We start from the raw sequence: 20,791 nt of genomic DNA on the forward strand, positions 1-20,791 counted from the left end.
AAAGGTACAAATTATTGAATTTACACGACACAGATGCAACCAAATCTCGTCGTCTGTGAGATAAATATCATCCACATAAGAACATGCAACTGGATTGATACTCTCCAATAGAGTGACTATTCTTGAGGTGAAGACTCCAGGACTATTTTTGTAGCCCATCGGGAGTCGCCGGAAGCGTTTTTGCACACCAGCGGACGTAAAACTTGTCCATTGGGAGCTAAAGCTATCCAGTCTGTGGGCATAAAAACCGTTGGATATGTCAAGCGTTGTCTTGAAACGCTTACGCACCAGACTATCCACTAGCCCAGAGCCGTGAGTATTCTGTACTGCACAGTTACGGCAATGCGAGTTCAAATGCCGGTAATCCAATACCAAACGATATGATCCGTCAGGCTTGGTCACAGTAAAAAGGGGATTATTTATCGGTGACACACACGTTTCAATAACTCCCTGATATTCCAATTGTTCAAGGATTTCTGCGATGGCAGCTTTAGCTTCACGTCGTATGGGATATTGAGGCTGAGGCTGCGGCTCAGACCGTAAAGGAATTTCGTGGCAAGGAGACAATTTATCCCAACCACATTGGTTGCGGTACAGAGCCGGCGCAAGAGCCCGAGCCCACTCTTCTGCAAAATGCTGCGCATGCTCAGTTGAGACAGTGTGCGCGAAACTGGGAAGGATCACCTCCTCCCCTCGCGGCGCCACGAGCACAAAAGGTGGGGGCCAGTCAGCCTCGGAAAGTAAAATGTCGTACGTAGACGAAAGGTTCTCCCAAAATACCCCTCTGACAGTACGCTGTATGTCACCTTCAATTAACAGGACAATTTCAAAAAGTCTTTCAGGGGGAGCTAGTCTCGTATCGGCTGTTTCTATTACAACGAATATCTCAGTCGTTGTCACCCTCAGTAGTGGACGGAGCGCCTCTCTGACTATGGTAATCTCCGCCGCGCTGTCCAGCAAGGTCAGAGCCCACGTCAGATTCCGAAGCCGCGTTCTCACTATCTGTGGCATATCTATGCGCTGTTAAGGCTGCGACTTTCTTTTTCGCAAACTGCGGTCGTTTAGGCGTAGACTCCTCCTGCTTCACTGCGCCGTCCGTCTGGCGGGACTGACCACGTCCTTGTTGGCCACCACGTCCACGTCCACCCCCTCCTCCACCGGTCTTCGGGGCCGATGTTTCCTGAAAGGAACGAGGAGAGCGTTGATCAGAACCCTGAAATCGATCAGGTGATTTAATCATCGCGCGATCGCGCAAATCATAAACTTTCTCTGTCGGCGCAGGAGCCTGTAGTGCAGGAAAAGAATCCTGAATCTGCTTATTTTGCTTCCCCTGTGTCTGTTTTTTAGGCCAATTCTGTTTCTTGGACTTGGGCTGGACATCTGTTACTGCAGGTTGTCCTTGAGGTTGTTTTTTCTCCTTTACTGAAAAATATTTCAGACCTCTACTTGTGCGGCCAATTGTCTTATAAGCGGCCACAACAATCTTCGCTAACTGACGGGGTTTATCGGCATCGGGCAGAGCAGCCAAAGCGTTCGACACCTGAAAGTTCACCGCATCTCCCTTAACATTGGAGAGTATGAGATCACTTACAATCTCAAAAGAACCACACAGGCGCATACCCAATTCAACCGCTGCCTCCGGACCGTGATCATTCTGAACACGTTTAATGATGTCAGGCAGGGCATTCATAGACGGGGTGCCGAAGCACCTCGTATAAACTGCCGCAAAAGTTTTCCCCCAGCTTTCACAGTCAACAAGTTCAGGAGTTAAATCCTTCGGTAAAGTGATCGTCAACATTCTATGCTTATCAGCAGGAGTAGAATTCGGAAAAACCGCCTCCAGTTGATCAAACTTCTCTGCTAGCCAGAACGGGAAGTCATCGTTGTCAACTGGACGTGCACCAAAAACCGAATTTACCATCACTGGATTGAGACGCATACCGCCTCGATCCATGGGAACGGCCGCACCCCCCTGGGGACCACCAGGAAGATGGCGACCGATGTATTGCACTAGTGCTCGAATCACGGAAATAGATACAACATGTAGCCTGCGAATTTCCTGAAGGGTACAAGCGCCGTGATTCGGGTGCGGGGTAAAACCACCCAACGCAGGCCAGTTTGTACCTGGAATTGAGAGTGGACCTAACCTCGCAGCGGACAAAGAGTGGGGGAGGGCGCCATCAAACCAAACTCTATGCTGCCAATGATCAATAGGTATTTCCAGTGCCCTGTACGGTGTATATTCAGCTGGGACAGCTGAGGCGGTGTAGGAGTGGAACAAACCAGAAGTTGCGTCCACAGCCAGAAACGTAACCCAAGAGTAAAACAACTCGAAAGGGAACGCCGGATCTGCACCCACCACTAAAATCACAGCCATCCCATCCACCGGTACTTGGTACGTCTGGAGATGTGTGCGCACTGCTACGCGACTATGCTGCGCAATGGCCACCGCCGCCATGACAACACTGGAAACAAGAAAACACAAAGAACACTTTGTAGCACAACTGGGTAGTAATTCAAAGAAACCGTTTAAGAAAGAATCAAGCTTGAAAAAGACCTATTTCAAAAAATAGGTAGGTTTCACCGACACCCCGTTTTCCGGAAACGGAGAAGAAGGGGTTCAGGTTTGAACGATATACTAATCGAGTGTCATGATATAAGACCACTGAAACCGTTGGGCGCCATGTCGCAGGGTTTCTGTTCTCACACAGAACTGTGCACAGAGGAGTGGAACCTCGGCGAATTAGGGTGACCCAAAACTCACCTTAGTACCCAACTCACCCCTTACCGAGCTAGCTACAGTGTCTCATTGGACATATCAAACTCCCAATGCTTAGACAAACCAGAACATGAACTTACAGTACCTCAGGGTACGTGGGACTCATGAACACTCTTTCGTCATATTATCATTACAAACCAGAACATGGAGTAAAGAAGACACATGTGCATTTGAAATGTTTATTTACTAATGCCGTCTTCTCAGGCGCAGTATCTTAGATAATACAAGTATACTTATTATCAGTAGCAAAATTACCAGCATAGTTACTAAGACATAAAAAGCGAATGGTGACAGCATGTTAACATACTGTAATGAATAAGAGTTAACAACACTTATATTTCACCCACTCTAACACATATATTATATTATTAGCTAAGAAGGTCTCTTTGGGTTGGTTTAGTGCGGGCCCATACCTTAGTGTCCTAGCATGAAGGAATCACATCAGCATACACCAGCTCTCTCTGCATGTGCACCGCATCAAGTGTTCTATGTGTCCCGTGCAAAGCAATATCAATCCCGCCTGAAGCCAGAGTTGGCAAAGGCTGCACTTGTGTTATGACTATGAAGGCCTGGAGATCAGACCTCATAACAATTCCATATCGTGTTGTTCCTGAAACTTCAGCACTCTTCATGCAGACATAGTTTATTAAACAAAGCTGATATCAGAGCAATAACATATTATTCTCACATAAACCACGGCAAACTACTAGGTTGAAAGCTAAGTCGACAATTAAGTGTCGTGTGCAGAAGTTGCAAGAAAGAAAAATGGCGTTTAAACCTCAAATGTGCCTATGCTAACTTAACACGATATAAGGATATTCAGGAGCTACATGACAATGCTATTTAATGAAATTAAATAAAAAAGTAATAATTTTATAATTGAGTTTTTTTTTAGTGAAGGCGATATTTATACTATGTAATTATAATTTTTCAACTTATAGGTTAACATTTTTTAAACTTTGAACAATAAATGTATGTATTTATTTCTGAATACTCATTTCATCAATGAAGTAATGTGCGATGCCATCAGTGATGTCATTGAACTGTTATGAGAAATGGAATATGGGAGGTCATAAGCAGTGCACGGCAGGTGCCCAAATTATAAGGGTCTCGCAACACCCCTCTCTGAACCCTCTTTGCACCCGGGGAACCAATTACCCAAGATTGCAAGTTTTTTAGAAAGGGAAGGAGTGCCATATGGCCCTTTCCCCAAGCTTTATTAAGCCCTCAGGACCATATCCCAGGGGCCTTATTTCAGTATAGAGGGGAGGTTGACTGCCTGGTCTCATTTTGAGCCTTATTTGTGTACGATAACCCATTTCCCGGGATCAGATTACATTATAGAAGGGAGTGGGCCATGTGGCCCCCTCTGCAAGCCTTATTAGGTACCAGGGACTCAATCCCAGGGCAGTGGTTTGTTAAAATGTGGAGGGGGGCATGCAGTCCCTTGTCCAAGCCTTTATAGGCCCTGGGCCCACATCCCCAAGGGCCAAGTAATTAATAAAAGGAGGGGGCATGTGTTCCCTCTCACTGAGCATAATTAAGCCCCAGAGACCCCATCCCCAGGGCCAACATTCAAAGAAAAGGTGAGAGGACCTACGCGTCCCGCCCTTCCCCAAATCATTTTCAGCCCCTGGGACCCTATCCCCAGGGCCCAAATTTACTTTTTTAGGGATGGGGTCAAACAGCCCCGCTCTAGAGCCGTACTTGGTGTCGGGGACCCTGTCTCACAGGCCCAATTCACTTATTACGGGTAAGGGGGGCACACAGCCCCCATCCCTAAGCTATTTTTGGCCCCAGGGACCCCATCTCCGGGAACCAATTAAATTAATGTAGGAAGAGGGGGCATGCAGCCCTCCTCCACAAGCCGTTTTTGGCCAAGTGAAATCCAACCAAATGGACATATGTATTTAAAAAGGGCAGGGAGCCACACAGCCCCTCTCCTCGAGCCTTGAAAAGGCCATGGGGACCACAACACAAAGGGCAGCCACTTAAATTTAAAAGCAAGGCGGGCAGCGCAATCCCCTTTCCAAGCCAATATAGGCCCTTTGCAACCCAGCCCCGAAACCTGAATCTGTAAAGGGAGAGAGGGCCACGCTCCCCCCTTTGCATGATAGTATAGCCTCTGGGGAGTGCACCTCAGGGCCAAAATTAACCGAAAAAGAAGCAAGGGGCTACGTGACTCCTCTCCCTGAGCAATTACAGGTCCTGGGAAGACCACTCCTGGGGCCAAAATTCACCAAATAATGGGGGAGAAGCCAACCAGCCCCTTCCCCGTGCCATTATAAGCCTGTGTACCAATTCTGAGGGCCGCATTTAATAAGGGGAATGGGTGCGAGCCCTCCCTCCCCAAGCTATTATAGACCCTGCGGAGCCCAATCTAGTTCTTAAATCCTTTAAAAAAGTGGAGGAGGCCATGTGCCACCCTTCCAAAGCTAATATAGACTGGGGGAGCCCAAACCTGGAGCCACATTCAATAAGGGGAGAAGGGTATGCAGCCCCTCTCACTGAGTCATTATAGGCCCAGAGAAGCCCATCCCTGGCTCCAGCTCACTGTGCTATGTCCCGGGGAGCCAACCCCAAGACACAGTATTTTCCCTGCCCGCAGGGAAACTTGTGTTTTCCCCAGCTTGGCGGGAGCATTTCCAAAACTCCCACCAATCAGGAGCAAAACCTCAGTATGCCCCTAGCGGATGGGAGCTTAGAAAAATGCTCGAGCCAGCTGGGAGCAGACTTGGATTCTGTTTCCCTGCCCCACTGATGCAGGCAGGGAAGCAGAACCCATATTGCTCCCACGGATGTATGACATTACAACGCATGCTTTTACATAGCATGCTTTTACAACGCGGTTTTTACAACGCATACCATTACAACGCATAGTGCTTTTAGGCGCTGGATAGTGAATTGTTTAATTTACTATTCCAACTCCAGTCCCCGTGGATAGTAGGGAAGGTGTTGGATAGTACATTAAACCCATTCCCTATCCTAGAGCGCCCCCCAGCGCAATGCGTTGTAATGGTTTGCGTTGTAAAAGTTGTGTTGTAAAGGCACTGCGTGGTAAAAGTTGCCTTGTAAAGGTTGTTTACCTGCTCCCACACAAAGGGAGCATAGTATTTATGCTGTTCCCTTCGGGTTTGTGCAATATCTTGATCTGTTACCCCATCCAGATCAGTGAGGGCAGGAAAGCAGATCAAAAGTCTGCTCCTTGCTGGTAGGAGCATCTTCCAGTCTCCCATCCATTGGGAGCAGACTTTGTGTTTGCTCCTACATGGTGGGACATTTAGAAATGCTACGGTCAGGTGGAAGCAAGCACAAGTTTTCATACCCACGCCTGTGCTAGCTAGGAAACTGCTGTGTCCTGGGAGAGCACTGCCTGGTACATAGCATGAGAGCCGGGGCAATTAATAGCTCAGGAAGGTTGGGCCGCACTCCCTTTTTAGAAAGCTTGAAGCCCTGAATGATGGGGTCCCCAGGGCCTTTTGAAGGTTTAGCAACACCAAGGTTAACCTAAGCAAGGGTATGAAAAGCAAAACTCACTCCATCTGCTTCCAAGAGATTAATATTTTTCCCAGTGTTGCTTAGTTTAGAGTAAGAATAGTAAATCAGACTCTCTCAAAGTCCAAAGTTTACCCCAGTGTTGTTTAGTTTGGACTGGGAATAGTAAATTGGATCCTCCACCACCTCCCTATAGTCCAATGTTAATTCATTTAGTTTTGAGTGGGAATTGTCAATTTGATAACCCTGGACAGAGCTGGTGAAGTGCCACTATGCAGAGATCCAGCAGTAAACTCAAGGATTGAGAGACAAACAGTGGCTGTTGCTGTGACTTCGGTTGCATGTGATAATATCATTCTGATATCAGTCTGGCCTCCTTTAGAGTTTGCCAAAAGAGCACTGGTCAAGCGAGTAACGCCCATAGGGCTAAGAGGACTTATGCCCTCCCGAACCCCCCACCCCCCCCCTTGTGTCTCTCAGCCTGGGATGCTTCAGCTTGCCATTGGCTCGGCTGGACAATGTCAGGAGTTTTAGCTCCGCCAGACCTGTGTTTTTCACAGGTCTTTGAAAGACCATTTACATCCCTCAGGAAGTGGTTAATGAGGCTTTGCTTGTTTTGTTTACTGTTTCCAGTATCCCCTAGGTCCTAATTCTGCCTATTCACTATTCCTTACATATGTATTTTATTTTTACTGCCACAGTGGAAGAATGCTTTTAGTGAACAGCCATCACAAGAGCAGGGATGCTACCTTCTTAAAGGAAAATACGGGCCATTTGTTTGTTAAGAGTCTGCATAGGCCTCACCTTGAAACTAAATAGGGCTGTACATAAAATGGTATATATTCATTGGTAACATGACTTTTCAGTTTTTTCCTTTTGTTTTTTTAAACGTAAACTTTGATTATTAGTTATGGATCATTAATGCAGCTCTAGAACACATTTAAAAGTGCTTTCTGTTTGAAGTATGTGAAGTATACACAGATACGTGCTCAAAGTACCCGCTTTAGATGATTTTGCTTATTTTTGTAGTCTGGGACATCAAAACACTAGTGGTGCCTGAAGAAATCTGATCAGCTGGCAACCCTAATCACAAAACTGAAAGTTTGTTGCAGGATCAGCATTATTTATTTCCTCCACCCTCCACCCGTGATGGATGCCACAATCTCAATATTTTAACATATCTAAAACCCTCCCCAGCCGTCAATACAGTGCTGAGTTACTCCAGGTGTGTAGGTATACATCCTACATTCAGACAACACACTCCTCATTCTCATAACTCGGCGTTCAATTTCACACTCACCCTGCACTCACAGCAAACACACTGCACTTGCACTGCTCACCATGCACTCATGTCATTCACCCTCTTCCTACCCTGCGCTCACATGATCACACCGCTCACCTTGCACACACATGACACTCCACTCACTTGTCACTTTCACTGCTCATCCTACACTCATCACACACACTGCACTCATGCTATTACCCTACACTCACACTATTCATCCTCTTCTTACCCTGCACTCGCACAAGCACCCCGCTCACCTTGCACTCAGAGGGACCACACTGTACTCATTCCCCTCGACATGAACTACTGCTGTTCTCCATCCACTTACCCTGTGGTCACATGAGCACACCGCTCGGCCTGCACTCACAATGATCATATTGCACTTACAGAACTCACAGTGCAGTCATGTTTTACACACTGCACTTACATGAGCACACTACTCACCCTGCACTCATGTTACAATTCACTCACCTGTCACTCTCACTGCTCACTGTGCAATCTCACTCAAGCAAGCACATCACTCACCATGCATTCCTTCCTCCCACTCTGCACTTTCGCCTGCACTCCAACTCATATGTCACACCACTCACCCCACAGTCACTCCTCTCACATAGTCACATCACTCACTCTGCACTCAAATAGGCACTCCTGTCACTCACACAGCTCATCCTTCACTCACACCTTCATGCACATTTTCACCCACTTGGGCTCAGCACTCACCCTGAACTCACACCACACAAACAAGCTCACGCTATAGTCAGACCACTCACCATGCACTTCCTCCTCTCTCCCTGCACTTACTCAGACTAAGCTCTCAGCCTGTACTCATACAGTCACTCTGCACTAACTCCGCTCACCATGCACTCACCAGATATTCTTACAGGTCACCCTTCACTCGCATAGCTCATTCTGCACCACACACAGGCACACTACTCACTATGCATTTACATCGCTCACACCACCCTGCACTCCCTCCTCTCACTCTGCAAGCACTCATCTCACCCAACACTCACAAGGGCCCTCCTTTCATATTGCATTCATGCAGCTCACCTGACACTAACATTGGCACCTTTTTCATCCTTCACTCGAACAACTTGCACAGCACTTACTCACACTATTCACCATCACCCTTAAATGAGCACACCTCTTACTGTGCACATATAACAATTACGCAACTCTCATGAATATACAAATATCTCTACATAAACAATCACAAAATACCTGCTCTTTCCATGGTACTAGATGCCTACTTTATTCCATCTTCAACAAAAGGGCTGGTGCAGGAGGGTAGAGCCGCCTGAGAATGTGAGATGGCAAGAGGAGGGAGACTAGGGATGAGGGTTTAGGGTATGGTGATGTATTGAGGACCGTGTGACACCTTCAGGCATTCCTGGCTTCCTAGTATTCACCACAAAGCTTTATTCTGAGACACATGTTTTTTTTTACATAGTAAGTTGTGTCTCAAAAAGGCAAAAACCACAAATGCAAAGTGTTACTGGATAAAATTCATGGTTACTGAAGAAGTCAAGCATTTCAAAAGATCAATTGGATGCTGTGATATTACATGTTAAAATGTGGATTAGTTCATTTCCAATACTGTAACTTCCTGATCTATACATGAAAACATATATAAGTCTTATACAGCTATTTTAAGGAAGTGCACCTATCATTCACATCATACTTGTAACAAGCATTGACAAGGCAATATATATATTATTTTTGAATAGCGTATAGAGACTGTTTTTATTAAGCTTTACTAAAAGACAAGGCAGGGATAGCAGAAGCAGCAGGGTGAGCTTTTCTAACACCATAAAAGAAGATTGACTAATGGAAGTGTGAGTGCAGTGTGTCTGTGTGTGGGTGTGACAGAATACACAGGTATGAAAGAATGCAAGAGATGTAGCGAAAGTGTGTGTTTGAGAGTATGTGTGTTATGCATACAAGTATGCAGCTGGTCTGGCATACTGGAGGTTATTCTTGCCTTATAGACAAGGGCACTTGGATGGGAGGTGTTACTTTAGGAAAACTACAGGTCCTGACATGCTTCTATGAGGACGCATCCACCAGTTACTGTTAGACGTGACCGGGTTTTCGCCCCAGGCAAAACGTTTCCTGAATGATACGGCATAACCGAGTAGACTGTTGAATGCGACTGACGCTTTTGCGCCAGGTTAAATTGTTTCCTGAATCATACAAAGAACCGGGCGAATCCCATTCCCAATTAGAACCCGGCACACCCTTTTGACACTCGAGGAGTGTCTTTTCGAATGTTTGGATTATCTACCACACGTAACTATGGCCATTGATTGATGCTATAAGAATTGGTTGGTCCTGACGAGAACCCCGCCATTGGGGGTTCGAAACGCGTAGACCCCAGCTATAAGTGACTGGACTCTCTGTCAATATTAATATTTTAGAAAACGTGATGTTTTTCCTTCTTCAAATATGAATTAATGTTTGATATATTTGATTGTAAATATTTTTGAACGAAGAAAAATATTATTATTCATTAACATCTTTATTGTTTGTTGACACAGAGCCTTATTGTTTTGTTTTGTGTTTTTCATGTACAGTAGTATGAATGGAGTATGAATGTTGTTGGTAGGATGTGTTTAATCTGTAAATTGTAAATATGTAAAATGTTCTTGGTATTGATATGTTTAACCCTTGATGTGTGTTAACATGCACATTCATTCTATAAGAAACTGTTTAACCGTTTGACAAAAATTTAAAATTAACAATCTTTTGACCTATGACGTATAATGGACCGTTATGCTTTATTCATTAGGTGACCATTAGATCACGCTTAAAGGTGATCCAGTATTGGCAATTTGTGTTGTTTTTTGATGCTTCTATGAAGACACCATCATTGGCTGTGGGGACTTGCACTGTGTAACTGAGAAAGCCGCTAACCCATTCATACCCAGGGTGGATCCATACCAAAATGCTGGAACTGATATTTGAGGTAACTCTTGTCATAAGATATCCTGTTCTCATTTTTAGGGGGTTTCAATGGCAAACTGCTGACCATTGTATGACAGAGGGATTGCTTACCACAGAAGTATCCATGGTAAATTTCTGGCACAGTCATATTTAATGTACTCCTTGGCATAAAGGGCTCACCCATAAAAACATGATGACCTTTGTAAATGGAAGTAATTTCTGACTTCAGAAGTTTGAAAAAAATGAGATCTACTCTTAGGAAATGTCTGGCTACCCTGGTGCGCCAAGAAAGTACTGAAATATTTCATGAATGCCCTATAAGGGTCTGTGGTATGTTAGAAATGTGATCCCAAAAATGTTAAAAAAATTCTCAGGGGAGAAGTCTACTCTCCCTTAAGGTAAACCGCATTTACCACAAATCATTTTCCCCGCTGGGAATCACAACGCGGTCGTTACAATAACCGCGTTGTGATTCCGCATACCATTACTCCGCAAGTTGGAACAACGATTTGCGAAGGGGGGCGGGAGGTGTTGGATTTAAAATCCAACACCTTCCCTAGTGTCCGCACTGACTGGAGTTGGAATAGTAAATCATACTATTCCACCTTCCAGCACCCCCCCTCCGCAAGTTGTTGTTCCGACTTGCGGAGTAATGGTATGCGGAATCACAACGCAGTCATTGTGACAACCGCGTTGTGATTCCCTGCGGGGAAAATGAATGCGGGATATGACCGTATATTCCTCCCTTAAACCATCTACAAGAAATCTGTTAAATTGTTTTACTTGGGGGCGTGGCTAGCGGCTGTGCATGGCGGCTGACTAAAAGGCGAGCTCCGGGGATAGAGCTGCCTCTCCGGCTATCCGACCACTTATCCGGACAAACATAGGTCTCTAATTGGGGGACCCGACGCCCGGGACCGGGCGGCGCCTGATACGCTACCGCTGGGCGGCTACAGAAGCGGCACAGTAAAGATATCACCGGCAACAAGATTGGCCTGACCAGCGACTACAGACCGGGACCTCGCCTGAGGCCACAGCTGACCGGACGTGCAACGGAGCGGGGCGCAACACACCGGAAGCGCCCGACCCACTTATCTGCGGAGGCAGAGACCGAACTTCGGCGGGGCTGCGCATGGGAGCGCCGCAGCACCCCCGTCACAGACTCGGTAAAGAATACTGCGGATGCGGGCAGCAGGCCGAGTCGGGCAGCGGGCTAACTCCGGCGCAGGCGGTGACGGCGGAGACGGTGAAGGGTGGCCGCCATCTTGGCACAGGACGACCCGTCCCGAGTCACACAGACGTGTCCCACCGGCGACTATCGGAGGTGCTGACCGAATACTCAATGCCAGGAAGGAGCTGTAAACAGATCCGTGGAGAATCAAAACTGAGGAGGCAGTGATCGAGATTGCACACTGGCTGGTCTGGAAGGTGGTCCTGCAACAGGGGAATGCACATGAGTCATTGGCAGCCTGGCACCCTCTGACTGAATGCCGGACGGCCAGACACAGACTGCGGGAGTAATACGAGGCTGATCCGGGCACAAGGCTGCTGTCCTTCACATGAAACTGTCGCGGATTCACGCCACGCAGGGCCACTAAGACCTGGATGTGGCACGGTGGCGCGAATAGCTGCCGCTTCTTGAATAGCACTGAGAAACCTGTTTCCGGCCCCAGACTGTATGGGACTGGCTCCCTCCCGCAGTATAACTCAGGAGTACTTTTGATCACTGGACGAGGCATGACCGGCCGCCCAGATCACGGAGCCATGTGAGCACCAGTGGATGGCACTTCGGTTTGAGTGAAACTTTCGAGACCAACGCGTGGGTGGCAAATATCCGGGCCGGGTGCCCGCACGGTGGTGAATAACAGCATTACGGTGGGGGCGAAGTGGATCATCATTCGGACCAGTACCAAGACAACCAATCGCACCTGTTGAACTACCATATCACTACAGTACCCGGAGCCTGGGGTGTGAGCGGACACAGACCTGGCCACCATGACAGGTAAGGGCGCGAAAGGTGGTACTACACAGACCAGACTGGAACGGTTCACCTACGATAATAGTGCATCTTCCCCAGCGGATGGTAAGACGCCGACGGAAAAAATGGCTGAGGGCATGAACAGGAAGAAGGTAACGCTGGATGATGTCATGAGAGCCCTAACGCAAGTCCAAGCGACGGTAGGCACGATATCCACCGAAATCACTCTCATACGAGCGGACTTCCATAAAATGTCAGAGAAAGTGAGCTCCATGAAGGTGGTAACGAAGTCACTGGTCGAGGATGTATCAGAGCTTCAAATAGCAATGGAAAAGATGTCGGCAAAAAATAAGGTACTGCGTGAAAGGCTGGATGATCAGGAAGGGCGCTCTCGGCGAAACAACATACGGATCCTGGGAGTTCCGGAGTCTGAAGGCACTAGAGCGATGGACCTATATGTGGAGGCACTAACTCAGAAGGAGCTCCAACCTAAGGGCCTCTCCGCCTTCTTCTCGGTTGAGAGAGCGCACTGGGTCCCAGGGGGACAGCCAAAGCCGGGTGCAGCCCCGCGCCCGATCCTAGCCAGACTGTTCAATTTTCGTGACAGGGATGCCATCTTGCAGGCGGCACGGGTGTCGCCACCGGTAAAGATCCAAAATTCCACATTAGCCTTTTTCCCAGACTATACGGCTGAGGTGGCCCGCCGTAGAAAGACATTCCTGGAGGTGAAGAAAGAACTCCGAAAACGTGAGATTCCCTACTCGATGCTATTCCCGGCCAAGCTACGTGTAGTGGCGGATAACAGGACCTGTTTTTTTGATAATCCCGAAATAGCCCGAGACTGGCTGGATGGGTGGAGGCCGGCTACCTAATCACGCCGCTCCAATAGAACTAACAGGTCTCGAGGAACAGGTGGGCTACGGAATTCCCAGGACTCTAGGCAAGACATGGAAGAACTTTCGCAGTTGAGAGACAGTGTTGATGAAGAAGCCAACGAGGAACAATGACCGCCGGTGATCATGAACATTTTAAGGTACCAGCGGTGCGGTTGACGGACTGCCATTGGACACCGGGCCAAGGGGCCCCCGGAGGATGTATGAGGGGCGGCCGTCTCCGGAGAGTCCTTCGCCCATCGAGCAAGTATAAACTGTAAGGGGAATGGGTTGAGCACTCCGCTTAGTTGGGGAGGCGGGCGGTTGTATGTCTGTGTAGCTGGAGGGCAGGGAGGGGGGGCGTTGGGGGGGGGGGGGAATGTTCCCAATGTTAGCAAAAGATTTGAACTGTTTGACTCGTAAAGGTTTATTGTGGTACATACACGAGAACACATGGAAAGCTATGCGACGGTTAGGTCAGAGTAAGTTCCGGAGCCGTTTCGCTCCAACACTACAGGATAGTAATGGCAAGTGATACGCGGGATGGTCAGATGGGCGGGGGATCTGAGCAAGGGCCAATACCACCTTTACAACTGATGACCTGGAACGTGCGGGGCTTGGGTGATAAGATTAAGCGTGGGTTGGTTCTACAGGCCATCCGAAGGGTAGGTCCCACAGTGGTTTTACTACAGGAAATACACCTGGTAGGTGCAGCTAGCCGGGCACTAGATAGGCGTGGGTATCAGATGATTGCACACTCGGAGTTTACCTCGGGGTCTAGGGGTACGGGTATACTGATGAAGAAATCGTCCCGGTTCATATTGCAATCCACTAAAACAGACGACCATGGTCGCTTCGCAGCAGCGCATGGCCAGTGGGAAGGGAAGTCACTGACTCTAGTATCTGTCTATATTCCGCCGGCGCTTCACACGGTCGCCCTTCCAGACTTGGGGAAATTCCTACTGGAGCTCCCAGAGGGAGACCTCATACTGGGAGGAGATTTTAATGCAGTGGTACACAACGTGCAGGATAGATTTCCAATCCGCACGCTGAACCTGGCCCCGTCTAGATTCAGTGATTTCCTGGTGGCTCAGGGTTTGACGGACCTCTGGAGACAGTTCCATCACACCGACAGACAGTACACCTACTACTCCGCAGTCCATGACAGTCTATCACGCATTGATTATTTTCTTGCCTTGGGAGGGGGCCTCCTCACAGTGAGCGACGTACAAATTAAACCCAGGGGCATCTCAGATCACTCACCACTGACACTGACATTATCTTGTCCCGCAGTAGCTAGAAGACGAATTTACCCAATCTTCCCCGGGTACCTCAGGGTGCCGACCGTGCGTAAAGACTTGAAGAAGGCTACACGGTATTATTTTGCCGAGAATGCGGCCTCGGTGACGTCGCCGTCGGTCCTCTGGGAGGCCTACAAGACGGTCCTGAGAGGGCGGGCAATAGCGTCCGTAACAGGATACAAACGAGCCCAGAGGGAGGAATTGACGAAATTAGAACTCGAACTTGAGCAGGCACACCTGACACACATGACGGACCCGACCACAGACACACTCCACACACTGCAGCTCTGTCAGCGACTTCATGGCGACCATCTTCGCAGGAAGACGGTCGAGGACATCACAGCGACGACACACAGAATCTATGATATCGGGGATAAGGCCAGCAAGCTTTTAGCCTGGCTAGATACGAAAAAGGGAGGGGCCAAGCATATACTACAGTTGAAAGGCTCCAACGGTGAGGCCGAAACGCGGCCTTCCGTGATAGTTGAAATCCTAGCGGCGCACTTCCGAGACGTATATACCCCTGAGGTGGTCATAACTCGGGATGAGGCGACGGTGGCACTACACGGCGTAGCAACACAAACACTGGCGCAGGGGGCACGGGAAGAACTCGACGCAGATCTGTCGGCGACTGAAATCCAACTAGCGATCCATGCATTACGCGTGGGTAAAGCTGTAGGACCCAATGGGATCCCGGTGGAATGGTACAAAACTATATCTGAAGAGATAAGTACGCCACTGTTGGATATGTACAACGAAAGCCTAGCAAAGGGAGTTCTGCCCCTTGACCAAAGAGTCGCCACCATTGTGGCAATCCCGAAACCAGGTAAGCCGCCAGATGAGACCTCGTCCTATCGTTCCATCTCCCTCCTCAACGCAGAAGCCAAAATATTGGCGAAACTGCTGGCTACCAGACTGATGCCACACATGGCACACCTGATACATCCGGATCAGTCGGGGTTCATGCCTCACAGGAGTACGGCGCATAATCTCCGAAGATTGCATGGAGCGCTGGCAAGGGCGCCGTCACTAACGGAACCAACGGCTATTCTGTCACTGGATGCCAGGATGGCATTTGACATGGTGGAGTGGCACTATCTTTTTGCGGTATTGGACCATATGGGCTTCGGACCAAGGTTTATCTCGTGGATTCGTCTGCTGTATACTGAACCGATGGCGCATGTGATGGCGAATGGTCATATCTCCCGTGACATAGCCTTGGCTAGGGGGACAAGACAGGGATGCCCGCTCTCACCCCTGCTGTTTGCGCTAGCCCTAGAACCGTTGGCAGTGGTACTTAGAACATCCCAGCTGCTGAGAGGAATAAGATGGGGGGACACTTGGGAAGACAGGGTCTCATTATATGCGGACGATATGTTGATTTATATGTCGGAGCCCGAACAGGGGATCCCGATGCTGCTGGCACTGTGTGAACGACATGGTCACACCTCTGGCTACAAAATCAATTAGACCAAATCGGTAATATATGCACTTAGCGGCCCCGCCCCGGCCCTACCAACCGACTGTCCCTTGACAGTGGCGACCGAAACATTTAAATACCTGGGGATAGCCATCACCCGGGACAGTAAAGCCTTCTACGACCTAAACCTACTACCGCCGCTCACGCGGCTTCAGGCGGACACGAGACATTGGAAACTGCTCCCGCTAACGTTACTAGGAAGGGCGGCCCTATTTAAAATGAAGGCACTACCGCGTTTGCTTTATGTGTTAGAAAATACGCCGGTGTTAGTACCACCCTCATACTTTCGCAAAGTGACATCGGCTATAACTGGACTGCTGTGGGGTGACCGCCCAACCCGAGTAGCACACGGGAAATTGATCAGAGACTGGTACAGTGGTGGGATAGCCCTACCAGACGTGCAACTGTATTACTGGGCGGCTCACCTCAAGATTATCAACCAGTGGCTCCATGTGCTGCAAACTGACCCGGCCTATCTGGCAGACAGAGCGCAGCTGGGTACTCACAACCTTTTGGCCCCGTTATACAACAAGAGCCTGTTGCCACAGCTCATGGGACCCACCAAACACACGGTAGCGATATGGCACAAAGCCCAGGCGAAACTGAAATGGGGGGGTGTCATAACTAAACTCACGCCCTTGTGGGACACTAAGGCCCTAGGGAACTTACGGCAGAGCAAAGGGTTCACGCAATGGGATAATATCGGCATATCCACGGTAGGTGACCTATGGACTAGAGACGGTGTACTCCCCTTTGAACAGCTGCAGCAGCAGTACGACATGGCGGTTACCGAGACATACCGCTACATACAAATACGACACGCACTGCTATCGGCGATTGAGGCAGGTACGGTTGTGCCTGAGTCCTCCCCACTGGAGGATCGCCTCATGACAGACTACATGCAAACAAGCGCCACCTCCCTTACATATCGGAAATTACTGAATAATATACCTGATCCACTGCAAAAACTGAAGGAGAAGTGGGAGAGGGAAGTAGCAGAGATGGACGAAACGGAATGGAATGAGGCCATGGCCTCCCCAAGGGAAGCCGGTATCTCCACACGATTTAGGCTAGTGCAATTTAAGATACTACATAGGGTGTACTACACGAGGACTACACTTCACAAGATCAACAGGGCTGATCACCCACACTGTCTCAGGGGCTGTGGTGAGGAGGGGACACTATTCCATACACTCTGGGAATGTCCTTTGATTGCGGAATACTGGAGGCAAGTACTACGTACGATTTCACAAGCTCTTGAGGTCTCGTTGCGCCGAATCCGCGCATGTGTCTGCTTAATGTGTGGGGGCCTAATGATCTGACACGCCAGGCACAACAATGGGCTATTATAGGACTGATGGTGGCCAAACGTGATATAGCGCAGAAATGGGGGGCAATAGAGGTCCCAACCCGAGCACAGTGGTGTAGGAATGTAGATTTGCTTATGGTAATTGAACGATCAGTATATAAGCCAAGGGCTAACCCTAAGAAATGGAACAAACTATGGCTTCCGTGGAACAGCTATCGTGGGGATCTATGTGAACCCTTATCCGAAGATGAGACGGATGATTCAGAGGAAGAGGAAGAAGTAGATTGAACTCGAAGCAGGGGTTAACAATCGGGTAGGGTAAAGACCAGGAGATCAGGGGAAGGGTGGTGGGCGGAGAATGCTATGGGCGGAAAGGTGAAGAGACATTACAGTCAGAACTTACTCATATGAACCTAGAGCTGTACAATTCAACGGTATGAACTGCATAGTTAAGCTATCGAGTCACAAGTTGAGTTAAGTTTACAAAAATCATAAAAGTAGGACGTACACTGAAACTTTTGGTACAGGCTGATATGCTATTTATTAAATGGTGAAACGTGTATGCTGAAGTGCAATTTATCTGAAGGAATGATGTGCCATACTATGCACAAATGTTTATAACTATAGCAGCCGGCCTCCGGGTTGTAGGCGAATGCTGTGTTAAATGAACAGCCATCAATAAAGTCTTTTATAAAAAAAAAAAAATTTAAAAAATGTTTTACTTGCTGGAATTTGGGGTAAGTATTACACCCCACCATTTCCGTAGATCTTTTACCTCACATAATGGCTATGAAGTTAGCTCAGATCCCATTTCTGAAAATGGTTGTCCTGCGCCATTGCTGAGAGCAGGACTGCCTTAAGTGCAGTGCAACCGATGCAGCCGCACCTGCTGATGACTTTGGTGAGGACGTAGTGCGGAAAAAAAAATTGGGGTTTAAAAGAAAATTAACTTGTGTATCAGGAAGTTTTTAGGTAACAATAAAAATGTCGAGAGAATTCTGGTGATTAATGTTCCTGCTAGTGAGAATTCGGAATTTTGTTTAGGGGCATTTATGGCTCATTGTAAAATAGTGCATAGGGTTGATGGCCTGCGGCAAAGAACATGTACCATACTGATCACAGATCTGAGTGTGAGAGAACTATGAGTAGAGCTATACAAAATGAAATGTACATCAGAGAAAGGGTACGGAGTAATGAGGTGCACTGTTGGAGAGTGGTAATGAGGTAATTCATGGAGAAAGAGGTTAAGGGGGAGGAGAGCACCCCAAAAAAATGTTATAATGGCCGCCGCCAGTGATCAAGCCATCCCTGGCTGGGATATATACCCCCCCCCACCCCCCCGAAGTTTGGATCTAGTTGCCCCCTGCACTGGTGGATATCCATTAACTTTCTGGAATCAAATCGAGCCAAAATTGAGAACCTGAAATTCTGACCATACGCGGCAGACATGATGAGCACATCCTGGCCGCTCTCATCCACTGCAAAGGTGGGTTTCAACCTTGAAATAATTATAGATTCATACCTTCCTCTAAATTCACTTACAGGGAAGGAGGATTGTAATAGGGAACATTAAGCATCTAATATTGATGAGACATAATATTCTTACAACAATATTGAGGGACAAAAATATTGAAAGGTGAGTGCACAGAGGGTAGGTATGGATTTACTATTCTTACCTCATCATAATTTACATATTGTGAAAAAAAGATAAGGGTATATCTAGAAAATATACGGAAACTTACATTTTGACATTCTGCGCCTCTATATTTTTGGTAACATATTCTTTCCCATTGAGACTCAGGAATCAATATTCCCAGCCGACACCAGAAGGTAGTGAATGTCTGCTATGTCCAATTTGGAGTCCTGGGGAAACCCTTCCACTGTTTGACCCAACTCTTCATGTTCTAGTAAGGGATGCCCTGGTGCACTCCAAATTGTGTTATGCATATATCACATAAAAGCATAGTCTGTATGACTGCTGTAACTGTTCCAGGCGGTGCAGATGCCAATCTTTACGTCCTATTGTCAGAACTACTATACATGTATATATTTTTTCAAAACTTGCTTCCCTCCATTGTTACCATTCTGTTCCAAGGTATAATTTAAAGCCCTTGTCACTTGTCACAAAGCCATGCACTAAGCAGCTCAGGGCTATCTTGCTTCCAAGTTGAAGCCTCACAGGTCTCCCCACCAGCTGTGTTCATCAAAGCTGCTTTTACTTACCATACAGAAGCTAAAGACAGTCATTCTGGAGAGAGATCCGTATCCTTTGCTGGAACCCGTCTGTTGAATTCATTCACACATACCCTACAAAAAAATAAATCAACACAGCCTTGTTCAGCAAGCACCTGAATACCTGGGGCCTGATTTACAAAGGGAAATGTACACTTTGTAGTAAATTCACTATTTTTCGGGAATTCACAAATGATTAATTTAATTTAACTCATAGTAAATTTACGACTGTGGCGACTCCACATTGGCTGCAGAGAACTCCACACTTAAAAAGATAGGCTTGTCCCATTATTTATGTGCAGAATCACCACCATTAGTGGGAAGTTTCCTCATTTGTAAAATTTCTATTAGTAAAATTAAAATTGTAGTTTGTGGGAATGGGCGTGGCTTCGACACCAAACAAGATGACCTCATAGGGATTTCGCTCCGCCGTACTGGGACCGGCTTCGAGCTTTCCGGCACATTTCCTTTCACTTTCAGTGATATTCATTACCTGCATTTTGTGTCAACTTCTTTCCCCTCAGTGCGACACGCTTCCACGGATTCCAGCCTCAGAGCTCTTCTCCTCAAAGCGCCCGCCATTTTAGGTGCGCGCTCGACTATTCATGCCATCTCCAACACTTGAAATGCCTGACTGACAGTGAGACTCTGCAGCAATTATCTTTCTTCATGATGCTTTCAGGCCCCTTTTTGGCATTGTCAATAGTCTTTAGTCCTCTTCTGCGCACTTTGTGCTATGCTATTTAAATATGCTCACTCTGTTTATGGCCACTATTGCTTAGGAACGCCAGCGTTTTAACTACATATCATCTCTCTGGACTGTGCTGCATTTTTTCTTCATCATATGTGATATTTTTCAACGAGCCAATTTTCTTTTCAGTGAAGATTTGTGCAAACTTGCCTGAGTTTTTCCTCACAGCTCATGCTTAACTCTCAAGACATCAGTCACTTTTAATGCGCGTTCTGTCATAACGCCTCTTGCATATTATTGAGGATGTGCCTCTTATAATAGCCACTATTATAACGGCTCCTTTCTAAGCACCCTCATTTTGGGATATGTGCCTTTTTTATCATTCAGGAAGACTACAACCTATTTACTACATGCCAACTTACTATA

Source organism: Lissotriton helveticus, chromosome 11 (genome assembly GCF_964261635.1).
Source record: "Lissotriton helveticus chromosome 11, aLisHel1.1, whole genome shotgun sequence".
Classification (NCBI taxonomy): Eukaryota; Metazoa; Chordata; class Amphibia; order Caudata; family Salamandridae; genus Lissotriton; species Lissotriton helveticus.